This window comes from Myotis davidii, unplaced genomic scaffold, assembly GCF_000327345.1.
Source record: "Myotis davidii unplaced genomic scaffold, ASM32734v1 scaffold551, whole genome shotgun sequence".
NCBI lineage: Eukaryota > Metazoa > Chordata > Mammalia > Chiroptera > Vespertilionidae > Myotis > Myotis davidii.
The window spans coordinates 995,803-1,001,875 of NW_006283788.1; positions in this window are offsets into that span (position 1 = coordinate 995,803).

Here is a 6,073-nt window from a genome sequence, read left to right on the forward strand (position 1 = left end):
TTTACGCGATACGTGCACGGACGCTGTAACTTGAGTAGTTAGGGGCTTCCTTCCAATGCTTATCAGGAAACGTTTCCCATCAACACCAAATGCTGCCATAGCATCTCCTCTGCCAAGGAATTTAGTTATAAATCAATACGATAAGCAAGACTCTAAGGAAAACGAGCGAATGCCAGAGTAACCACGTGGGCATCTCTGGCCCTGCTTCCTTGTCTCCTGAGGGCAGGAGGAGGAGTGGCCTCTGAAGGACTGACAGCGGACACAGCCTGGGGTCCCAGCACACCAGCCTGGCCGGAACCCTGTCTCCACCTTTGTGTGTGGCCTCGGGCGAGGTCCGCCGCGGTTTTGTTGTCTGCAAGCCGTAATAAATTGTACCTGTGGCACAGAGTGTGGAGAGGACCCCAGGCCCTCTGATCACCTGCAGGTGCCAATGCCTCACCCTCATCCATGCTCACAGGGTCGGCCTGGGCGGAGGGCACCGCAGTGATGAGCATGTTAAGTGCGTAGGTGAGGAAACTGAGTCCTGGCGGTGGCACATTACATCCCTCCAGGCCGTGGCTGAGGCAGCGGGATTGTGGATCCGCCCACTCCTGCTCTGGCTGCCTAGTCTTGGAGGGTCCTATCCTGGGGCCTGGGGAGACCTGACTGAGGTTACACCCCGGGGGGTACTTGGTGGAAACAAGATGGGGAGCATTGGGCTTGTCTCTAGTTCTGTCCGGGGAGGGCAGGTGCTGCAGGAAAGGTCCAGGTTAGCGATGTTGTCACTGTGCCGGAGCCGCCAGCAGTGGAGCAGGGTTCTCTGGGTCCCTCAGGCGGTTCTGGGAGGAAGGAGAGAACTCTTTTTGGGATGTGGGCGAGAAAATGGAAGGCCAGATGGGGTGAGGGTGGGCGGCTTAGCCGTGCTTCAGCGGCTGCAGAAGGCCATGGGATCAGTGTCGGACAGACGAGTTTAAATCTCGACTTTGCTGAGTGAGTGACCGTGGGCAGGTCGATTTCCGTCTCTGAGTCCTAGAGAGACAGGTCACAGGAAATCTAACCGCTCAGGGCGGGCTCTGAGCAGGGTGACCAACTGTGCCAGTTTGCCTGGGACGGGAATTCCCCAGGACAGGGAACTTTCAGTGCTAAACCTGAGAAAGTGCTGGGCAAACCAGGATGAGGGGGTGACCCTGGTCTCATTCTGTTTAATTGTGGTAAAATACAAACCACATAACATTTACCATCTGAACCATTTCTAAGTGTCCAGTCCAGGATCATTCAGCACACTCACAGTGTTGTGCAACCATCCCCACCATCCATCTCCACAATTTTCTCATCTTCCCCGACTGACACTCTGTCCCATTAAACACTAACTCCCCCTTCCCCAGGCCCTGCTTTCTATCTCTATGGATCTGACTCCTCTAGGGACCTCCTACAGCAGCGGTTCTCAGCCTGTGGGCAGTGACCCCTTTGGGGGTCGAACGACCCTTTCACAGGGGTCACCTAAGACCATCAGAAAACACATATATAATTACGTATTGTTTTTGTGATTAATCACTATGCTTTAATTATGTTCAATTTGTAACAATGAAAATACACCCTGCATATCAGATATTTACATTACGATTCATAACAGTAGCAACATTACAGTTATGACGTAGCAACGAAAATAATTTTATGGTTGGGGGTCACCCCAACATGAGGAGCTGTATTCAAGGGTCGAGGCATGAGGAAGGTGGAGAACCACTGTCCTCATACAGTACTTGTCCTGTTGTGTCTGGCTTATTTCACTGAACGTAGTGTGTTCAAAGTTCATCCACATTGTAGCAGGTCAGAATCTTCTCTTTCTCCTCCTCCTCCTCCTTCTCCTCCACCTTTTTTTTCCCTTTTAAATATATTTTATTGATTTTTTACAGAGAGGAAGGGAGAGGGATAGAGAGCTAGAAATATCGATGAGAGAAACATTGATCAGCTGCCTCCTGCACACCCCCCACTGGGGATGTGCCCACAACCAAGGTACATACCCTTGACTGGAATCGAACCTGGGACCCTTTAGTCTGCAGGCCGACGCTCTATCCACTGAGCCAAACCAGTTAGGGCCCTTCTTCTTCTTGTTGTACGAGAACACTTACTTGGAACATCACAGAGGTAGAAGTAATTTCCAGAAGAAATGGGCTTAGGAGACAAGTTATGGAGGCAATGAAAGGCCCTTGGAGCTTGGGAGTGAGGAAGCTAATGGTAACGTGCCTGGGGCGGGAGAGGGAAGGGTGGGAGGAGGGAAAAGGGAAAAGCAGGGGTGTGCTCCCAGGAGGGAGAGCGCACTGGGTCTGGCCCCAGGGGAAGATCTTAATATTCAGCAGTTTCCTAGGTGTGTCCTTTCAGGGTTGTGGCCAGACCGATTGATTGGCCAGCACCAGGGCAGGGGCCATAATTCAGTGCAGCTGGTCCAATGTCAGCTGTGACTGGTTGTTTTTTAAATTTATTTTTATTTATTAAAAATATTTTTATTGATTTCAGAGAGGAAGGGAGAGGGAGAGAGAGATAGAAACATCAACGATGAGAGAGAATCACTGATCGGCTGCTCCCTGCACGCCCCACTCTAGGGATCGAGCCCACAACCGGGGCATTGCCCTGACTGGGAATTGACCCGTGACCTCCTGGTTCATAGGTTGATTTTCAACCACTGAGCCACACCAGCTGGGCTGCATTAGCTTACTTTTTATCTTTAAACTGTAGGCCTGATGCATGAAATTCATGCAAGAGTAGGCCCTTGAGCCCCCAGCTGCCTCAGCCCTCATGGCCCCAGCTGCCTCTCGGCCCCGCAGACCCACCCCCTGCCCTCTGGCCATTTTGGAAGATAGTTCCGCTGTCTGGTCTGATTAGCATATTAGCTTTTTATTATATAGGATGCATTTAATTAAATTTATTTTTCAGGAGAGTGTATGCTGGGCCTTCATTTTGAGGGGTTTTAAAGACTGGGTGCTTAGGGGAGGATCTCAATACAATTCATCAGCTTTATGCTGATATAACGTCATTTGTCCTTGGGTGGGGTTAACAAATGACACTAATTGGATTTCTGCTGCCTGTCTCCCTGAGTAGGGTGATTTAAGCCAGCGGTCACCAACTGGTGGTCCTTGGGCCACTGGTGAGGTCCGAAAGGTTGGCGACCGCTGACTTAAGCTATTTACCCTCTGGCTGGGGAGGAGAAGTGTCCCTGGTTTAGGGAAGATAGGATTTACTCGATGGCTGGGGACCGCTTGGCATCTAGATTTTCTAGATGGCAGCAAACTGCTGTTTAACCATCTGTTTCCCTATTTCGTCCTTGTCCTGGTGTCATTTATATAACTTCTTTTTAACATTTTCCTTACAAACCTCTAACTTTTACAGAATTTTCTTCCTTCCTAAGGCTAAATAATATTGTGTTTGTCCATTCATCTGTTGATGGCTATTTGGGTTTTCCTCCTCTTGGCTATTGTGAATAATGCTGTTATGGACGAGGGTGCGCACATATCTGTTTGAGACCTTTAATTCTTCTAATTCCACCCAGAAGTGGAATTGTTGGGTCAAATGGTAATCCTATATTTCATTTTTTGAGAAACCTCCACACTCTTTTCCATAGCAGCTACCCCCATTTTTTATCCCCATCAGCAGTGAATGAGGGTTCCAAATTCCTCCACATCCTCCCCAGTACTTGTCTTCTGACTTTTTGAGTTGGTCACCCTATTGCTACTGTTCTCATAATGACCGAGGTGTCTGGGTGGCCAGGCAGGGCCCTGGCTGCCCCAGAACCACCTCTCCCATGTCCCTGTCTCGTCCCACACTATTTTGGGCCCAGTGACAGGCAGATCTGCTCCGTGCCTGTGCAAGGGGCAAGGCTTGGCCGGCCCGCCAGGTGCTTCCTCCTGATCCTGCTCCAGCTCCCACCTGTTCTCCAGGACACGGTGACCTCGGTCACAGCCTGTCCCTGAGGCTGCCTCTCTCCGTGGCTCTCCACTCCAGACCTTGCACGCACCACCCCAGTCAGCAGACATTTTCTGCAAAGGGACAGAAAGTAATTATTTCTGGCCTTGCAGACTAGAGGATCTCTGTCACAGCTACTCAGCTCTGCCTTCGTACTTTGAAAGCAGCCACATGGGTGTGGCTTTGTGCCAATAAAACTTTATTTATAGCCTAACCGGTTTGGCTCAGTGGATAGAGCATTGGCCTGTGAACGGTCCCTAGTTCGATCGTCCAGATGACCTTCTGGACGAAGCCAGGGCTGCGAGGGGCTTCGAGGGGCTTCGAGGGGCTTCGAGGGCCAAGCCCCTTGCACGAATTTGCTCAAGGGGCTTCGAGGGCCAAGCCCCTTGCACGAATTTCATGCATCAAGCCTCTAGTAAAATATAACCACCCCCCCGAATTATTAAAAAATGTAAAGTCATTCTTATTTCAAGGGCTGTTCCCCCCCCCCACAATTATTTAAAAATGTAAAGTCATTCTTATTTCAAGGGCTGTACAAAAAAACATGCAGTAGGCTGGATTTGGCCCATGGGCCATAGTTTGTCAATCCATATACTACATATCCAATAAACATTTAAAACATATATATTTTTATTGATTTCAGAGAGGAAGGAAGGATAGACAGAAACATCAATGATGAGAGAGGATCACGGATCGGTTGCCTCCTGCATGCCCCCTACTGGGGATTGAGCCTGCAACCCTGGCATGTGCCCTGACCACGAATCGAACAGTGATCTCCTGGTTCATAGGTTGACGCTTAACCACTGAGCCAGGCCAGCCGGCTCCAATAAACATTTGTTGAATGAACTAACATTTAGTGTCCTATTAAAACATATACCTAATTGATTAGCATGATAATGATGTGCTGTTAATAAGCAAATGGGCATTGATATATTTATTAAAATCACACACATTGAAAATGCTGCTGAATTAAGCAAAAGTCACATTGGATTTTTAAAAATAAGTTCTAAAGGATTTTTAGACAGCTTTATTGAGATAGAGTTAACATACCATACAACTTACCTGTTTAATATGTTGTGTACACTATATATATATATTTTACATCTTCACAGGGCTGTGCAACCATCCACTTTAGAATACAATAAATTTTAGAATATTTTATCCTTCCCCCAAAATAAGTCCCATCCTCATTACCAGTCAGCCCCCCTTCCCCAGTTCTCCAGCCCCTGGCAACCACGAATCCATGTTCTGTCTGTGGATTTGCGTGGCTGGTTCGTTCTTAGGCCTCCCTGCCTTGCAGATGGGCATCTTCTCTCTGTCCTCAGTGTGTGCGTGTGCCCCGGTGTCCCTCTGTGTGTCCAAATTTCTTCTCCTTTTTAAAAATACATTTTTATTGATTTTATTTATTTTTAAAATATATTTTTATTGATTTCAAAGAGGAAGGGAGAGGGAGAGAGAGATAGAAACATCAATGATGAGAGAGAATCTTTGATTGGCTGTCTCCTGCATGCCCCCTACTGGGGCCCGAGCCCGAAACCCAGGCATGTGCCCTTGGCCGGAATCGAACCCGGGACCCTTTGGTCCACAGGCTGACGCTCTATCCACTGAGCATTACCAGCTAGGGCCATTTTTATGATTTTAGAGAGGAAGGAAGGGAGAGGGATAGAGAGATAGAAACATTGATGAGAGAGATATCTATTGGCTACCTCCCACACACCCCTAGTGGGAATCAAGCCCTCCACCTGGGCATGTGCCCTGACTAGGGATTGAACAAGGGGGCCCCTTGGCTCATGGGTTGACACTCAACCTATTTATTTATTTTTATTGATTTCAGAGAGGAAGGAAGAGGGAGAGAGAGATAGAACCAACAATGATGAGAAAGAATCATTGACCGGCTGCCTCCTGCATGCCCCTCACTGGGGATTGAGCCTGAAACCTGGGCATGTGCCCTTGACTGGAATTGAACCCAGGGGCCTTCAGTCCGCAGGCCGATGCTTTATCCACTGAGCCAAACCAGCTGGGACTCAGGACCCCATTTTAACTTAATCATCATTTAATCACTTCCAGATACAGTCACATTTTTTAAAAAAATAATTCTTTATTGTTGAAAGTATTACATATTTCCCCTTTTCCCTTC